This window comes from Electrophorus electricus, chromosome 26, assembly GCF_013358815.1.
Source record: "Electrophorus electricus isolate fEleEle1 chromosome 26, fEleEle1.pri, whole genome shotgun sequence".
NCBI lineage: Eukaryota > Metazoa > Chordata > Actinopteri > Gymnotiformes > Gymnotidae > Electrophorus > Electrophorus electricus.
The window spans coordinates 6,915,952-6,936,395 of record NC_049560.1 but is presented as its reverse complement, the minus strand read 5'-3'; positions in this window follow the sequence as shown (position 1 = coordinate 6,936,395).

Sequence of the window (20,444 nt, the reverse complement as noted above, 5' to 3'; positions counted from 1 at the left end):
TGCTGCCTCATGCTGAAGAAGAAATACCCTTGAAATTACTGTTTCAGCAGGAAAAACACACGTTGACTCTGACAACGACCCCAAACACACCAGCAAGTGGGCAACACCCTGGTTCCAGACCAACAAGATTCATGTTATGAAGTGGCCAGCCCAAGCCCCAGACCTCAATCCGATTGAGAATTTGTGGAGTGACATCAAAAATGCTGTTTTTGATGCAAAACCCAAAAATGCAGAAGAACTGTGGAATGTAGTCCAGTCAGCTTGGGCTGGAATATCTGTTCGCAGCTATCAGATGTTAGTTGACTCCATGCCACGCAGATGTAAAGCAATTATCAGAAATAAAGGTTATACAACTAAATATTAGTTCAGTGATCAACATAAAAACTAAATCTGTAAACAACTTTCAGTTTATACTGTAAATATTTGAGTTTGTAAATGAAAATGAAGCAATTTTTTTCTATTCCTTTTTCTTCATTTTCAGTTTCAAAATTTATATTTTGTTCATGTTTTCATTTGGAATTGAATGTGCAGTGCTCCCAGTACCTTTGTGTATATGGAAATAAATGCTATTATGTGGATTGAGCTTTTTCTCAGTTGTTTTAAACACACTGCTATTATTTTGCACATAACTGTACCTACAATGTGTGTGAAAGCAATATTTCCTTGTACCAAAACTGCAGCAGCAGCAGCCACCAGTGTTTAAACAAGTAGGAAGGCCTTGACAACTTTATCTAAAGTTTTCCAGACATGCCACAGGTCTGTAACTCCCACACTGCTCCTGTGCCAGCACACTTGCTGCAACCCTATCATTGGAAGTTGAAAGGGTAAAGTCTAGTTTGGAAAGCAAGAGCAGAGCAGAGAGATGATTTCAGGGCAGAGAAAACCGACATCAACTCGGTTGTCCATTCAATTTCATCAGGAGAGTCATTTTGCATACAGAGTGTAGGGTCTTGGCATTGTAAGAGCAGTCAGGAACCCAAACGCTACAAGAGATCATAAGTCCCAAAAAATTAATATCTTTCTTTGATGAGGGGTGCATAAAAGTTATGATAATGTCGCCAGCCAGTGTGTGTTCGCCTGCTGTGATGGTGAAACCCAGGTATTTCACCTTAGTTCGGAAGTACTAAGGAGATTCTCCATTGAGGCATTGAAACCTCATGAGCCCAGGTGTGACAGCAGTGGCAGCAACCTAGTCTAAGTTAATTGTATGAATGTAAAGGCAAAAATGGGCTGCGTGTGTGTGTGCACAGAGACACTAAAGAAAGTACCGCTCAAATCAACCACTGTGAAGTGTGTGTGTGTGGCTGGAATGCTCTTGATAATGTTAAAGACATCTGGCACAATAAGAGAATGAGGAACAGGTTGTTAACATTTCTCAAATCTTGTCACCCCCACCCCCTGTTTTACGGACTGAATTGACTGGGGTATTATAGGGGGACATAATAAGGGGCAGAACCCCGGGTAACAGAGAATTAGAGAATCAATGATGTCAGCAACTCCAGCCTCCTTCTCAGGTGACAGCAGGTATTGCCTATATGATGGGGGGGGGGGGGGGGGGATAAATGCCTAGTTTTACCCTGTATGGTTCCCATGAAACTGGGCCCACTTGATCCTTGTGTTCAGACCACAGAAAATGCACAACTGACCTCAACTGTGGCAGGATAACAGCACTGAAAACAGAATGACAAAGAGACATTAGACGAATCACTGGCCAAATTTGCATTTGCTACAGTAATTTTCCCCCCGTTAAACACAGTATTCATGCCTAAATAGACATGATTTCACAACCTAAGAAATTAAATGGTGAGTTAAGAATACAGTTCGATTCAATTCACAAATCAATGGGTCAATGATGCAAGTGATAAATAGAAAGTTTTAGGACATGAAATAGCCACCCTGGTAACTCCAACAGTATTAATTGATGCTCCAGAGACAGGGCCCTCATATTATGGCCCATTAAAAGGTGGCCCCAGTGTCAAACACAAAAATTTTACTTTTTGCAGTAATGACATTTGCTCCTATCACATGAGAACCCCTTATTCTGAGTTTGTTATTTCCTTCTTTGACTGGCTATGTTGCAAATGTTCATAATTCCACTCGGGATCTCCCTGACCATCAAGAACACATTCCAACCGCAGGTATGTGATCTGGAATGATTCCTCACATGTATATGCACAGCATAAATAAAAGATGCTTCGCCTTGGCCACCCAACTAAAATAGCCACTCATGGAAAAGTCGATTTTCCATAACCATTTTATCCATTCAGACACTGTTTCACCTGGCTTACGTTTTACAAAACTTCCCCCATTTGAGAGAACAAAGAGGACAAGTGGCATCATGCAAAAAAGCAAAACTTGTGAGAGAAATGGATCTAACATAGAATGTCTGAGACATAATCTAGAATGGCTGTTTTGGAGGTAAAATAGATTCTTTCTGCAGGAAGATCTCTCACCCGTCAGACTGATTAAATACTAACAACAAGAATTTTATTCTTACACTTTTGGTTATGTGTGTGTGAACCTAAAAGTAAGTTTATCTAAGAAATAATGCTTGGCTTGACTTTAATTTTCAATATACTAGGAATACAGTCAATGTTCAATTAGCTGGAGATTAACTTTATAGTTAGTTACCATAAACATATTAGCATTGCGGCTAGCATCTAACTTCTAGTATCTGCATTAGCTTTACATAATTGCCTCATACACAATTCTGATCCTTAGATTCTGCCATCATTGCAAAACATTTATTTTAAACTTATTTGGCTATATGCATCATCATCATTATGTATGGATAAAGTAAAATTATTTTTTGACATACATAATTACAATATTTTGACATATCTTTTAATAATTGATTTAGATGTTAAAAAATGGGATCAACGGCACAAATCTCCTCATCCATTGCCAAAATGCGTGTGCAACCTTCTGGTGGCATTGTTCCAGAAACCTGCTACTATTGGTGTTTATCAAACATGTTGACACAAGGGTGCGGCTGGCCCTATGCAGCTCTGGTGATAACTACAATAATAATAATCATTACATTTAATTAAGAAATGTATTATGTCTTATATTACTTAAGTTATACACTGCCTGGCCAAAAAAAAGGTTACCACCTGGATTTAACTAAACAAATAGGTAAGATCCTCCAATTGGATAATTACTGCATGGGTGATTATGTTTCAGCTGTCAACAAGTTATTTAACCCTAACTGATGCAGTGAGTAGCTTCTCATTTGTTAAACAACCACGTTGAAAGACACATCCTGTGGTTGTGGAAAAGATGTTAATCTGTTTCAAAAGGGTCAAATTATTGGCATGCTTCAAGCAGAGAAAACATCTAAGGAGACTGCTGAAATTACTAAAAGTGGGTTAAGAACTGTCCAATGCATTATTAAAAAGTGGAAGGACAGTAGGGAAACATTATCTCTGAGGAAGGAATGTGGTCAGAAAAAAATGTTGAATGATTGTGATCGGTGATCACTTAAACATGTGGTGAAATCAAATCGTGGAAAAACAACAGTAAAACTCAGGGATGTGTTTAATAGTGAAAATAAGAGCATTTCCACACACAATGCGAAGGGACCTGAAGGAATTGGGACTAAACAGCTCTGTAGTCTTAAGAAAACCACTTGTCAGTGAGGCTAACCGGCAAAAATGGCTTCAATTTGCTAGGGAGCATAAAGATTGGTCTCTGGAGCAATGGAAGGCACATCAGGGTAAGAAAAGATGCGGCTGAAGTGATGTACCCATCATGCCTAGTGTCTACCGTACAAGCCTGTGGGAGCAGTGTTATGATCTGGGGTTGCTTCAGTTGATCTGGTCTAGGTTCAGCATCGTTATGTGCCCAAAGAATGAGGTCAGCTGACTACCTGAATATACTGAATGACCAGGTTATTCCATCAATGGATTTTTTCTTCCCTGATGGCACAGGCATATTCCAAGATGACAATGCCAGGATTAATCGGGCTCAAATTGTGAAAGAGTGGTTCAGGGAGCATGAGACATCATTTTCACAAATGGATTGTCCAACACAGAGTCCAGACCTGAACCCTATTGAGAATCTTTGGGATGTGCCAAAGAGAAGACTTTGTGCAAATCTCCCATCATCAATACAAGATCTTGGGGAAAAAATAATGCAACTCTGGACAGAAATAAATGTAACATTGCAGAAGCTTGTGGAAATGATGCCACAGTGAAGATGTGCTGTAATCAAAGCTAAAGGCAGTCCAACAAAATATTAGAGTGTGTGACCTTTTTTTGGCCAGGCAGTGTACGTAAATTATATTGACATGATGCCAGAGATGGCTTGGTTATTGTCTGCCATTATCTGTGATGTTATCACTATCACAATGTAAAAGCATTAAATATTCTGGTCAGATAAGGAGACTACAGTTTGCTTGTACTGAGTGAGTAATTTATTTAGGCTCTGATTATTTAGGCTCTTTATTACAGCTATCTAAAAAAACTGAGAATTCACTGGACTGGAGTGTATCTTCACTGTTGTTTATAAAGGATTTATGGTAATTTGCAGTAATAACAGTTAAAATAATATTGTATAATATTAATGAATAAATGTATACATTCCTTAGAATCAATTTTACATTCCTGAAGTTTCCCATTTCAGGAATGTAAAAAATAAAAGTGTATTTCTACCTCAAGATTTTTAGAATACTCAAAACCTTTAGCTCATTCTCCGAACTGTTGCTATTAGAAGATGCTTCACCTTGGGTAAGGAAATTTTTCATATTTTGCTTAACTCTGTCCATATGATCCAATCGTCTGCCTCACCTTGTGTCTGGATGATCTACCTTCATGACCCTGGGGCACGTTTCTCAGAATAAGTGACACAGGGTGAGAGATGCTCAAAAGCATGCACACTTTATTTAGACATACATGAGAATATATAGATGGCAAAGCAAAGCAGATAAGTGAGCAGAAATAAATAAATGACATAGCAGGTGCAATATGTACAGACTTGATGTTCAGATATGATGTATGTGTCTAGAATGAGACAGTAACTCTAGACCATTTTACATAGCCTTCCACCTATCTAAAAGTAAACAGCATAGGACAGCATGACATGAAATAGAGAGCGAGAGAGAGAGAGAGAACTATTTATAGAAAAGGGAGTCGTATTGTAGACAAATCTAACACTTTGTATTGTCCACTCAGAAAAAGAGTTTAAGTAAACTTTAGTTAACCCAGAATGCAGCAGCCAGAATCCTTACAACAACTAAAATGTGTCACAATATTAGTTCAATATTGTTAACATTGCTTTGGCTACCAGTCAAATTCTAAATTGATTAAAGTTCTGCCTTCTAAATGAACTTTTTTTCTATTATCAACTGTCACCTCTACTTAGATGACAAGGTTTTGGATATTTGTTAGTACCTAGAATTATGAAAGTTACCAAAAGAGGAAGAGCATTTTCATACACCTCCCCCCCACCTTAGACATAAAATTGTTTTGTCTCTTTTTGTTCCTGTCTCACCCTTCATATATTTTTTTCCCTCACACTTGGGCCTTATACCAGAGGGAGTTTGAGGGTAGAGTGCTTTTTACTGCCCCTAGAATTGTGCTCTTCTGGACTGTACTGAGACTGATGTTGTCATTCCTGGGATCTGTTGGAGCCCCTCCTCCAGTTTAAGGTGCACAGGCCCAAGTGCCCTAACACTACTTGGACAACTTTGATGTTAAGCTTCTGCATTCTTTCATTTTCCTCTTTCTGACTCTGGTATTTTTTCTAACTTCTTGTATTCCTTCCTTTGAATGTTTTCATGACTTGGGACTGCCACATCTATTACTTTTGCGATTTTCTGCATCTTTTTCAATATAATGATGTCTGGTTTGTTCACCACTATTAGTTTTCTGTCGGGATGTAGAGGTCTTGGCCTTGTTGGTTTCCACCACTCTCTGTGGCTTCTCCCTTATGATCTTGGGGGAGTCCAGCTCATAAGGCTTGTAGAGTTTGGTCTATACAATTGATATTTAATACAGCCCACACTGTTTATGTGGAGCGCACACTATTAAACATCTAATCCAGTATTAGAAAACCTATTTTTAAAAACATTTTCCCACAAATGTTATGAGAAGAATTATATACAAACCTTTTAACAGATTAGTTCTTTCTAAAGAAACAATATGCATTACTTTTATTCAAAGCTAGTGATTTAATGAAACATGTCTTAATAGTAGTTAGTATGACACCCAGGCAAGCTGGCCAATTTATTATTTAAGATGGCCAGTTTATTATTGTTATTGTTCACCATCTAGTGGCAATGACATACTATTACATATAAGCTTACAAATTAGTGTCACATATGTACAAAAATAAAAACAAACGTAAAAAAAGAAACAACAACAAAACTTTAAATGTGTACACAAACCTACATGAACAAACCTCCCTGTGGAATATTGCATTGTTATTCTGCTTTTCCAGGTATCTTATACATTTCCCAATCTACCTTCACCAACACTAAAACCAAGATGTGAAGGACTATGTGCTTTATATCCTCATTCAGAATAAAAAAATGACAACTTATCCATAAAGTACTACATAATGTAAAAAGGCAGTTGAAGGGTGGAACTTCGAAATGGACTCCACTGAATGGGACCATTAGTATGTAATGGCATTTGATTTCAGTCTTGTTTATACATTTGCTCTTTATTGTTTATATTGTTGCTATTTGTAGTGTCCGTTGTCGGTCAGAGGAGGATGCTCCCCACACTCCTTTGAGTCTCAGTTCTTCTCAAGGTTTCTTCCTCATGCTCTAGGGAGAGTTTCCTTGCCACTGTTGCCTTCAGCTAGATCACTGGAGGCTTGGACTTGGACATTTGTAACGCTGCTTTGTGACAACAGCTGTTGCAAAAAGTGCTATATAAATACATTCGACCTGTCTTGACTTTACTTGTAGTTTAATACATACAAGCAACAGAGCCACAAAGGGAAGGTAGCTAGAGTAAAGTGGATTTTACTACGGGAAGGTAACGTTGAAGGCAACTACAAGTAACTTGCTGTCCCACAGGTAAACAGAATCATGGTGAACAAAGAGTGAACAAAGTTTGAACAAAGAATGAAATTCTTTGTTTGGGGGAGGTCATTGCTAATTGACATATTTGCATTGGCAGTCTCTGAAACCTTAAAGGAAACCTTAAAGGAGTGTGTGTTAGTTGTTATTAATTACTAAAAATAGCTTACCAACTACTAACCTGGCTAGATTTGGAAAGTCGTGTAGTGTACACTAGAGAAGACTCCCCCAAAAGACAATTCAACAGCTAAAACCTATTCATAATACTGCTGTGAGAGTTTTAATGACAAAGGGCCTCCTCAGTCCTGCAGTTCCTGGAGTGTCCCAGAGGAACTCCCCCTCCGGGACGTTGAACAGAACCTCCCAGTCCTCCTCCTGGTGGTTCCGTGATGCAGAAGAGCTCGGTCTCTCTCATCTCTAGATGCAGGTGTTTTTGACCTGATTGCCCAAGCCCCCAACCCCCCCCCCCCCCCCCCCGCTAATTTTTTAGGGGGCGTTCTTCTCCACGTACGGAGTTTCCGCGAACATTGGTCGCATTGCTCTCCTGAATCTCCTGGGGTCCAGGCTGCAGGTTAGGATGTGCTTACGCACCTTCCACTAGGAAGTCCATTTTTTGACGGGGAAGTAGGCGTCCTGTGGTGGTTGGTCATTCTGTAACGCTGCTGGCCCGAGTGCCGCAGGGTGCGGGGCAGGACACACATAATACCTCATTTGTGCAAGACATTTATTAACATTAAATACAGACAACACATGTGGCACTCATACAACTACATGGGTGAACATTATTTAACATTTAACACTAACGACAAACACTTAAATACAAAACGGTGAAAACAATTAGACATTATGTGCTACAGCTACGGTTTACATTAATGACTCACAAAGAGACATAGGTAGCGACAATGACCAACAAAGGGAGCACATACGGACAGGGATTTAAATAGACACACAAGACATTAACATTAAACCCTATACACGTCTAGGCAATCCCGCGGGGCGTGGTTACCAAAAACAAAGACACAGTACATTTGTGAATCCCCCTGCACACAGCGGGCTGTACCATGTGACTTATGGGGGGGGGGGGGGAGCAGTCCATGACACCAACCAGCCAACAATGCATAAGAGACATTAAACCTACATCAGTTCTTGATGAAACATCCAAAGAACTAAAAAAATATAAGTAACATTTAAAAATGTTTTTATCATGGCTGGTTCTGTTCTTTTCCACTATGCATTCTGAAAAATATGTTTAGCTATTTCTTGTCCATCGTAAGCAACAGGTTTATCTGTGAGACGTGTAGATTAATTACTACTCTGATGGAAAAGATTCTAGTGCTACACCTACACTTTAGAAAGTGTTAGAGAATTAGAATGAAAAGCTCTGTATGCCTTAGGTGAAGTTAATGAGCCTTCAACTCTGTAATCAGAGCCCTCTCACCAGGGTATATGGGTGACATCATGGTGAAATAGCCATGCTTTGACTCACCCATGAGAGCACCAAACCACTTCCTTTCGAATGTAGCTTTACTCCACTCAGTGAGGCACCTGCTGAGAAGCCTATAGAATGAGCTCTGGTTATAAGGAACTCTTTTCTGGGACACATGAAATTAGCTAGTCTTTTAAAGACACAAGCAGCAGTAGTTAGCTGCATACTGGGGACCAGTGCACCATATTGCAGGTAATCTTAAGGACTTAAGGCAGGCATAGGTTCTCTAAGATAAGTAATTCATATAGTAGATAATGATATATGCCTTCACCAATTAATAAGAGTAATATTATAGAGGTGTGTCGATTAGCAAAGGCAATGGCCAATGCTATGATATGCTCTGGTCCCATTTCAGTGCAGTGTGGCAATATAGTGTATAGCTGGTTATCTTTTCTGAATTTCTGGATGGGCCAAATCCCCAAAACCTACCACCAGACTTATTGTGACGTTAACAGCAAATAGTAATACGTAATAAGTGCGAACATATTTCCTTATTCAGCTAACTGACAAATTGATTTTAAAAAGGACACGTTTGGTCTATTTCAAGTGACTGTGATGGTAAACTTTGCAACTGTAATAAGATGAGTAAGGTGACTTGCTTGCTTGAGCAGTATCTCAGAATGCAAAAGTTGTTCCATAAGAATTGAAAAATTACAATGAGCATGGCTATTCAGCTTAGAAGTCAGCTGAATGTCATCAGATATCTCACTGACATAAACAGCTGGCAATAGGAGGAGCTAGAAGCCACTAGAATCAAGACAATTGTGTCCGTTGTCGGCCAGAGGCGCATGCAGCTACAAGTAATCCCAGAGCTAAAAGGAATCAAATCAAGTGAACAAAGTGTGAACAAAGAGTGAAAGATGAACAAAGTGTGATGCAAGTCCTGAGACATCAGCTGGATGGGAATAACAAGGTCTGAGCTATCAACACCAATGCTCTGTCATTCATCAGTTATCCCGGTGGTATAATAAACTGGCCTAGGAGTAGTAGGAGATAGAAGCCACTGACCTCAAGACAAGGAAACTCCTCACAATGCACGGAGGGTTTCATCCATAATCCAGCGCTCTGAAACTGTATGCTAGGAAGGATGGAGGCCAAGTATAAGTAAGCTTCAGATCAATATGGTGTCAAGTAATGAAGGGCTTAGTTAGTACCTCAGACTGCAGAAACTCAAGGTGGATGGGAATGAGGAAAAACAGAAACCATCATGGGTGGATAAACCATGCCAAACTGGACTGGTATCTGCATGCTATCTGGGCATGTTTACAGTCAGAAGTAAAATGGAAATTATATATGTGTTGTGATGCCTTTTACGTGGAAGAGTACAACTCAGTTTCAACAAAGTATTGTTGAAAATATCCAGATACAGTTATTACAGTTCTAAAATATCTATACTAGCCTCCAGATAGTTATAGAATTGACATTAAAGCTCTACTACTAGTCTAGAAATCACTTGCAACTGTATCCTGCTCCCACTCCTCTCTCGACTCATTTACAATATTCTTTCATGCTTATGGTTGACCTTTTCATCACACCTGTTATGCCTATTCAGAAAACCGCAGCATTCTGAATTGCTTATTTGGACCACTTCTGTTATGACATGCACCTGCGTTCCAGGTGCTGTTCATCAAGGATACCTTTTTTCTTTTGGATTTTTTTGTTGGATGCTTTTTGTGTACTGTTGTTAATAAATATACTTAGTTAGCCTCTCAGTTCCTCTGCCATTAAGGTAGCCCAAGCCATCAAAGAGGGTTGGTCATTGCTGCTGCCATGGTCAGTTCATAGTGAAAATCAGAGCAGTTTGCTTTCAGAAAGGTGAAACCCAGGAATGTGAAGAAGTCAAAACCTAAAATATTTGGGAGAAAAGTGGAGCCATATCATACCATCAGCTGCAGAGGGCAGTCACTAGATGACCAAGTCACAAGTGGGTGCAAAATCAAGTAACAGTGGGCATGTTCAGTAATGACACAGTTCCTGTGTCCAGTAGCAAGGGAATACACATGCCACCAAGCTGATATTTGCAGGCTATTAATGCAGTGGTCCCAGAACTGACATGGCTGATGGCTGTGGTCCTAGGTTGAGAAGAAGACAAACCAGTCAAGACCAGCTAGAAAGCTGAAAAAAGCTGGAGCAGTGAGACACACAAAATGGTTGAATCTCCTGATAATGATATGGGTCACAAAGTAATGATTAATTACGTTACTAACTCCTTGATTAACCATATTTTTTTGCAAGTTAACTGTTTATTTTGCATTAGCTGTTACTTAATAATTAAGTACTTACAAACTTCCTAGTGCTTACATTTCAAAGTAAAATTCATTTATATAGCACTTTTACGACTCAGCGTGTTCCTCCTGCTGGATGGCTGGCCTAACATGACAGAAAACCCCCTTCTTTCACCCTTCTTCCAGGCCAACGAGGGGCAGGCTTCTCTAGATGCTCATGGTGGAAGGAGGCAGTGAGTTCTGGATCCAGGATTTGGGAAACCGGTACCCAGCTATGTTCCTCTGGATCATACACCTCCAAATCTATGTGGTACAGCAGCTGTTTGCCTTTTCATCATGAGTCTAGCAGGGAATGAACCTTTTAGGTAGGTCCTCCTTCCAACTCTAGACATGGCAGTGGAAGTCCCGAGAGGTCATTGGCATCAGAGAGGGGTGCCTCTATGGTGGGCTTCAGAGCTGATACATAGAAGGCTGATGATGCATGGAGGCTTCCTGGCAAGGCAACCCTGTACATAAAATTGTTTATGTGGCTAATGATGGTGTAGAGACCAGCATTCTTAGGATATAACCTGACTGTGCACCCCATCTGGCAATATTTCATGGCCAGCCACACCATCTTGGAGAATCTGTCTATGATGATAAGGATGACGATTTTTCCCTTGGAAGCAGGGAGGTCAGTCATGAAATCTACAGCCAGGTGAAACCAGCGATGATGTGTTATGGGTAAAGGGAGCAGCTTACCTGCTTGAAGAGTTCAGAGTATTTTACTGTGTGCACACTCTGCACAGGAGGTGACGTGTTTGATGATGTCTTTGTGCATTGCCGGCCACCAGTAGTGTGCACTTAATTACTGGGCAGGATGCCCTGTGCACAGTGAGGTGTGTGCCCATGTGATGAGTGCCATGCAATATTTCAGAGTAGGTGCAGAGAGCAGTAAGGATGGGGATTTGCAGCCTCAAAGTCATGGTCCATGAAGCAGGAGGGAGGGACAACCGGCTCTTGACTGGTGGATTGTGCCTCGGTGGTGTACTGCCTGGAGAGCATTTCCAACCTTACGTTCTTCTCCCCCGGTCTGTATGTGATCTGAAAGACAAACTGGGAGAAAAAAGAGAGAGACCACCAAGCCTGCCTGGCAATTAGCTGCTTAGCTGTTTGGAGATGGTCCAGGTTCTTGTGATCATCGTGAATGGGTTCCGCACTCCTTCTAGCCAGTGCCTCCATCTTTGAAAACAAGCTTCAGGCAAACAGTTATGGGTTGCCGACTGTGTGGTTCCACTCAGCAGAGCTTATCTTGTGTGAGTCAACATCAAAGGGCTTAGTGGGATTGGATTACTGTAGTACCAGGGTGCTGACGAATGCAGCTTTGAGGTCTTCAATGCCTTTTCTGCTTCGGCCTTCCACTTTAGTCACATTGCCTGCCACAGAGCAGTGTGTGTGTGAACATGTGGATGACTGGCCTACTGTAGCATAATAAATCCTCCTCCCATTGTCTTGATGGCAGGGTAATTGTGCTGTTTGATTTAGCTATTATTGTGTATATCGTTTTTTAGCAGTAGGAATGTTTATAAATTCTGATATTGATGTAGATAGGTTTAGCATATTTGAATTGATATTTGAACACATAAATGTTTTTGTAGGAACTGGGTGCTTTCTATACCATATTTTTAGGATAGGTGTGAAAGTGACATGAAAGAAGTGCTTTGAAAAAATGTATTTAAGATATATGGTGTGTAAATGTATTTATTTATTTTATTATTAATCAGTATGTTTACTCTGGTTATTATAAATATTACAATAAACAGGGATCGAGAACAGTTTGGAATTTTAATTAAACAAAGGAAAATGTGTTTAGTTTACAAAGGCTCTTTGTTAATTTCAAAATATTAAATACACAAGTGTCATCAAAGTTTTAAAGAGACAGAAAAATGTAAAATATTTTAAAAATACAAAACCAAATCATGTATACTGCCATCAGTTTTTTTTTTCCTGCAATTATTTATTAATTAATAATTAATCAAAAAGAAATAAAGTAAGAAACACAGTTCAGCTTCTTTACTAATAAGCAATTAACAAAATGTATATGCCTTGCAAAAATTAAATGATTAATTAAGAGCAATCACCTGTGTGGGATTTGCAAAGCTTTATATATTATAATAAGTAAACTACTGTAGAAACTGGTAAAAAAAAAAAAATCCATTGATTCTATTAACATCTTAAAAAATACAATAACTGTCCCTTATGTTTGAGCTGATCACATATCACTTTTAGCTCAGGCTGCTTTTGGATGACTGCTCTACATCTATCAGCAACATCATGGAGTGTATTTCGCTTTGACCAACACAGTGCATGTTGAAAGAGGTGCCAAGACTGTTATAGGTTACTGGGTCCAGCATTTGTGTCAACAATTGCTTTCCTGTTCACACCAACATATCTGTAAACCTCAGTTTTGGTCTTCCTACTTTAAACTGCTAGGACTCTGTGGTAGCATGGAATTGCATCTTCTGGATTAAGAGCTGCAAAATATAAACACAGACATTACTCTTTAGCATTACCATTAGCAACCTACTGTGGTATAGAAACGTTTATATAAACCCAAATACACATAATTTTTTAAAGTCTAGTGTTATTCATTGATTGCATTCCTAAATTTCAGCATACATTCATTCATGATTCAGCCAGAATGAGACATTGGAATTACTGTCTTTATTCACTCTAAAATTTTCTGCTGTTCACAAGTCATGCTGTAGACCGACCTAGTTTTAGGCTTTCAGGGTTTTATTTTCTTCAGCAAATAGTAAAAATCTGGCATAATAGCTTTTGAGTGCCAATTTGCTAGAATTGATCAGCTCATAGGCTGTGAAAAGTTCACATTGACAACATGAATATAAATATACCACATTTGCAAAGTCCTTAACTGTAGTTAAAATTAGTTCCAAATATGACAGCTATGTTGAAATATATTATGCAATATGAAATACTGTGAAATATATTAAAAAATTGTGTAGTGATTGATCAGCCCAGAAGACAATGTGTGATATAGAAAAAAACTTCAGTGGGCAGTTGTAGCTCAGTGGTTAAGGTACTTGACTAGTACTCAGAAGGTTGCCCCTGTGTAAGGCCCTTACCCTTCAATTACTTGTTATGTTCAGGCAGAATTGTAAGTTGGTTTGGATAAAAGTAAATTCAGAATGGATAACTTTTTCATACCCAGCTAATTGCAGCAGTTGATGATTTTAATCTTCAGTGGTAAGTATTTGTGCATAATAGGAGTGAAATGTAAGATGTTATATATAGTTTTAATATTGGTTAGCATAGGAAAGGTTATACAAATTTAGGTAAATGAAAAAATGGCTACTTATCACTATCAAAAAACATATTGCAATGTTGCGATTAATGTTTAGCTAATGTAGTTGTCACAGTAGTAGTTGACTACCGTAAAATAAAGTCAAATGTAGTTGACTTTATTTTATAATCTTGAATGAGCATATGTAGTTCAGGTCATCACCTATAGTCATTACTATGTCTGGAAGCAGAGCTGTATTGCCCTGACAAACATGTAGTCACACTCAGAAGGGCCTGAGGACCTGAGCCATCCCCACATCTCTGAGAGAAACTACACCTAGGCGGCTAGATGGTTTAGGATGCTAGATGATGAACCTTTTAGCACATAAACATTATGTGTTGAGAAATCATAGGCATGAATTATGTAAGAATATCTATTATGTTATTGAAGTGTCAAAATGTTCCTGGTCAGTCATTTATTTATTTTACCATAAATGTATTTTACTAGAAAGCCAGCACCCTACCTTTGCATACTTGGCACTGTGTCTATTTTGTTCTTGGGTTGTGAGTACCTTCACAGGTTTTTGTTTTAGTTTGGTTATGTCTGTACAGAGTATGTTGGTTATAGAGATGTAGGGAGATGATGACATTTATTTTGGGTACTTTCTTTATCCTCTGTTTTGGTTAAGGGATTTATGAATCCTTTATGGGATCCTTTATTCTTTTTCTTGTTATTTTATCTGTTTTCATTCTAGACCTGTTCGTTTGTTAGTTTGTTATTTTGACAGTTTTGGCTTTTCTTTTGTGTGTGGGGGTGTTGGTTTGGTGGTGTTGGTTGCTGGTTTATGTGGATTTATGTGGATTTATTTTGTTATGGCTTCCGGGTTTGATTTGGAACAGTTTACGCTCTTCCCAACACTGGAACAGTTTGATGCGTGTTGGAAGGATGATTTGTTGTTGATAGTGGATTTTTAGATAGAAGGTTCATGCTTTTGAACACGAAACGCACTTGAACTAGAGGGAACTTGAACTAGAGCTGAGACAAGCCCATTCTGTTCCTACTCCTCCTGCTGACTCTCATCCGGTGCCTACTCCTCGCAAGGTGCGTGCCCTTTCCTCTGTCCCTTTGCCTTTGACTCCATCGATTTGTATGGCTCATTCCATGAGAATGAGGTTGACACATTTTCCCGTGTTCGAATGTATTGCGACCACACTATAGTGGCCAAAGGAAGTTTGGTCATTAATGTTGCACTGTAAGCTAGTGGGAAGAGCACAGGAGGTGTGTTCTGCTCTGATATTAGAGCAGAGTTTGGATTACGACACAGTGAAGTGTGCGGTTCTGCGTGCGTATGAGCTGGTTCTGGAGGCATATCAACAAAGGTTCTGAAAACATGTCAAAACCGCCAGTCAGACCTATGTTGACTTTGCTTGGGAGAAAACCGCACTTCTCGAAAAGTGGTGCGCCGCAAGCAAAGCAACTACCTTGGAACAGTTTAAAGAACTTGTTCTGTTAGAAGAATTTAAATGCATCTCAATGAGCAAAAGGTTACATCCCTCATTTATGCTGCCATTCTGGTGGATGAATTTGTGCTTACGCACAAAATGGTGTTTCACCCTCCCCTTTGTGTATGTCAGAACACCCGTGTTGATACACGTATACGATTATATATGACTAACATGAATACATGTATAACTAGCAACACAGACAATGACCAACACTGATGCACACACCAACAGGGGTTTAAATACAGACAGACACACAACATTAAACCAGGTTACAAACAATACAAAGTGACTCCCACTGTACGTGGCAGGCCTTACCATGTGACCAGTGGTAAGGGAAGCCAATGATACATTTTTTTAATCAGCACAATTTACAACATTACTGTGGATTTGGAACAGCCTCCTTCATAAATTATAGATATATGTATCCAGTGTAATAACTGAGGAAACATTATATGGTCTAAATGTGGACATGCCTCCAACTTACTGAGTCAAATTGTTTCAACCACACCCATTGCTAACAAGTGCCATCCAATTTCCATAGATAAATATTGGCAATTGAATGCTCCATACTGAAGAACTCAAGGAACATGAACTTTAAAGCTTAAACATTAACTCTGCTCAGCTTAACTATAACTGTAATTACTGTGAAATGGAAGCAACTAAGAGCAATAACAAGTCAAAAATGAATTGTTATTATACGGAACCTCAGAGCAGGTAAGTACAAAAAACAACAACAACAACATGAAAATGCTAATTCTATGGTGAAGCACACACTACAATGTTCCAAACTATCTCTGCAAGCAACATAAACACAATATGTGTGTCGGTAGCTTCATGAAATAGGTTTCCATGGCAGAGCAGCTACACACAAGCCTAAGATCCGTATGTGCAATAACAAATGTTGGCTGGAGTGGTGTAAAGCATTCTGCCACTGCACTGTGCAAGTGTGTTCGCTGGAGTGATAAATCATGTTTCATTATCTGGCAATCTGGGTTTGCATATGCCAAGAGAACACTACTTATTGGAATGCTTAGTGCCTGCAATAAACTTTGGTAGAGGAGACATTATAGTCTGGGGCTGGTTTCCAGGGCTTGGGCTAGGCCATATAGTCCTAGTGAAAGGTAATGTTAAACTACTGCTCAGAAAGTGATATTAGAAAATTATATGCTCACAACGTTGGGTCCACAGTTAGGGGAGAGCCCTTTCCTTTTAAAGCATGACTGTGCTTCTGTGAACAAAGTGCAGTCCATAAAGACATGGTCTGATGAGTTTGCTATTCAGTGGTATTATAGAGGTACTATTGTACCTTACTGGATCAATAAGTGATGGTAATGGGCACTTTAACCCAACATAATTGCTGTGCCTGGGCTATATGTTCGAGCCTTGATTCTGTAACAGACCCTGTGAGGACCTTTTCCTGAACAGCAAATACTTCAGGGTTCACAAATGTCAGGGCTGAATATCTCAGAGTACTCCATGCATTAATGCTCCCCAGAGGAGACTGAACACCTCTCTCTGTGCTCACTTACATGTTTAGATGCCCAGATGCAATTGCAGATGTTATGACTGTGTCTGTTATGTCAGATGTTAAGACTGGTCAGAGCTCAGACAGAATTGGCAGTTTCTCAGTGGGCCAGTGACCACTGGTGGACCACCTTAATATAACTGGGGTCAGACTCCACCTTAATATAACTGGGTTCAAACTCCACCTTAATATGACAAGGATCAGAGATCATGCTGCTGGCATCACTTCAGCACAACTACTTTTCTAGCTCATGTTTGGATGTGCAGGATGAGTTTCCCCCAGTTGCACTGGCCTTATGGGTAAATGGTCAAAGAAAATGTAAATGGCTTCCTGTAGCTCATTACTAACATTCTCATGTAAGATTTTAAAAAAAAAAAAAAAAAAAAAAAAAAAAGCAAATACAGCACAAAGCATATTCATCAAAATGAAAACACATGCACTACATTTCACAAATGCGCTGCAAATGAAAAATGTGCTGCAAATACACAGCATATTCATCAAAATGATAACACATAAGCTACATTTCTGAAACGGGGTGTAAATTGAAAAAACGCATGCAACTTCAGAAAAGCTGAAAATCCAGTCACAACGCAATGGAAGTACTGTTTCTGGAGGACATGAAAGGGGCTGAACTATTTTGAGACCAGCAGGAAGTCTATTGGAAACAGTGACAACCAATTGAAAAGTAATTTTTTTGTTTACCATGGTTTTATCATGAGTAGCTCTGTTATACAGAATGAAAGATGACCTACTCATGCTCTGTATTCTTGTGTATTTATTTATGCTTGGCTGTACATAACACAGACAAAAATGCTGAAAAAGTCCCATTTACCACAATTCAGGTTCTGTTTAAATACCTGGCTAGCTAGCTAGCTCCTATTTTACAATCCCATTCAACCTAATCATATACTGTACAGTATAATACAATGGGGAGGAGGTGTGGTGGGCTACAGCAAGGGGTATCAGGGGGAGGTGGGAGAAGCCATGGCAGGTGAGACGAGTTGAGGCTCAGTAGCAACAGGACATCAGAGGTAGGTGTACCTTGGCAGAAAGAGAGAATAGATTATTAGGCATGTCCAGGTACAAAGGTGTGTAAATTAGAGAGCTAGAATGTGCAAAGATGGATTCTGGCAGATCTAGCTATGGCAGCACAACTAAAAGGAAAGAGCCAGAAGGAAACACAGGTACCCTGTAACATCAGCACTCCACTGCTCTCAGTCAACAAACTTGAGTGACAAAACAGAGATGAATTGACAGCATCAAAACATTCCAGTTTACCAGTTTACCAACTCCCAATGCCCATGGTCCCCCAGATCTACACCTTTACCTAAGATGGGAAGTAGTTAATAAAATGCTTGACTGTACAGACTGAAACTTTTCTGCCTAGCCTTAAATATCAAGTCTGTGTCTGAATCTTGAACATTTACAAGAAGGTTATTCCATAGTGTGGGAGCTTTATAGGAAAAGGCTCTGCAGAAGATTTTCTTATTCTTGGTACTAGTACTTGGTACTTGCACCTTTTGATTTAAGCAGACATAGTAGGTCGTAATGCACTAGGACTTCACTAAGGTACTGTGGGGCAAGACTATTCAGCGCTTTGTAAGTCATTAGAAGTATTTTATAATCAATACAAAATTATGCTTGTTTAGGCACTTAATGGTATAGCCAGATAGTAAGACATTACAGTAGTCCAATCGTGAAGTAATAAATACATGTACTAGCTTTTCTGAATCATGTGAGGAGAGTATGTTCCTAATCTCTGCAGTGTTCCTGAGGTGGAGAATGGCGGTCCTAGAAATATTATTTATTTGAGCTTTGAAGAAGAGATTGGGATCCATAATCACGCCAAGATCTTTAATTGTTAAAGAAGATATGATTGTGAGACCATTGAGGTTTATTGATTAATTTAAGAGACAGATCCTAGTTGTCTGTGGGCCTAATAGAAGCACTTCTATTTTGTCCGGATTAAGTGTGAGAAAGTTTCTCAACATCCAGCATCTAATGTCCTTTATATATTCCTCAATATTAGTAACCTGAAATAAGTCTTCTGGTTTGGCTGAGACATAGCTGAGTATTAGCAGTATAACAGTGGAAACTAGCAGTGTTTACAAATGTCACCTAGAGGTCTATTCCCCTAATCTTAACAACATTTTTGAGTCTTTCAAGTAAAATATGATCTATAGTGTCAAATGCTGCACTCAGATCAAGCAATATAAGCAAAGAAACATAATCCTGGTCAGAAGCCATCAACAGGTCATTAACTACTTTAATCAGTGTGGTCTCTGTACTATGATGAGGCCTAAACTCTGACTGAAAGACTTCATGTATCAGGTTCTGATTCAGGTATGATCTTAACTGCTGAGCTACAGCCTTTTCTAGGATCTTGGAAATAAATGGGAGGTTTGAGATTGGCCTTTAGCTTGACAGCTGACATGGATCAAGGTTAGATTTTTTGATGTGGTCTGATGACTGCTAATTTGAATGATTTAGGAATGTAGCCCAGGTTCAAGGAGGAGTTTATTAAATTTAGTAGAGGTTCAATTACTTCAGTTAGGATTTCCTTAAGAAAGTGTGTGAGCAGTGAATCTAGTAAGCAAGTGGGGGATTTTGAGTGTGAGATCAGAGATGTAATTTCAGGCTCTTGGATAGGGGTTCTAGTATTCTAGTATTTTTGGCTTGGTTGTTCTAATCTCTAAGTAGCTGCCCAATGTCATGTTAATACTCTTAATGTTATCTCTAATGTGCTTAATTTTCTCATTGAAAAAATTAATGAACTTATTACTACTATGTGATGTAATCTGAGCATTGGTGTCACTTCTAATCCTAGTTAGATGTGCAATTGTACTGTACTAAATAGAAATCTAAAATTATTTTTGTTATTTTCTATTAGGGTCAAGAGATAAGCTGTTCGAGCTGTAATAAATGCCCTTCTATACTTCAGAAGGCTTCTCCTTCCATGCAAGCTGGAAGACTACAGTTTAGTGTGGTGCCATTTACATTTTATTTTTCAAGTGTTCTGTTTTAAATTGTGAATTTGATCATTTTACCCAGGTAGTAAGTTTTTGTCCCTAATTTATTATTCTTAAGTGAGTGTGCAGCAAAATATTGATTCTAAGTGTTCAGTCATTTGATCAGGTTTGAGGGAATTCCAGTCACAAATGATAAGTCTGGGAGATTGACAATAAATTTAGGTGCAGTGGCTGATATGATCGTGCGTCTGGTGTGGTAGAGGTCTATTGTCATAGATGTTACTATTTTATGGCTCATATGTAATTCAAATTAAATTAGGGCGTGGTCTGAGATGGCATCAGACTAAGGTAGTATGAATATGTTTACACCGTATGTCAGTACTAAATCAAGCGTATGGCCACCGGAGTGTATGGGTTCTCTTAT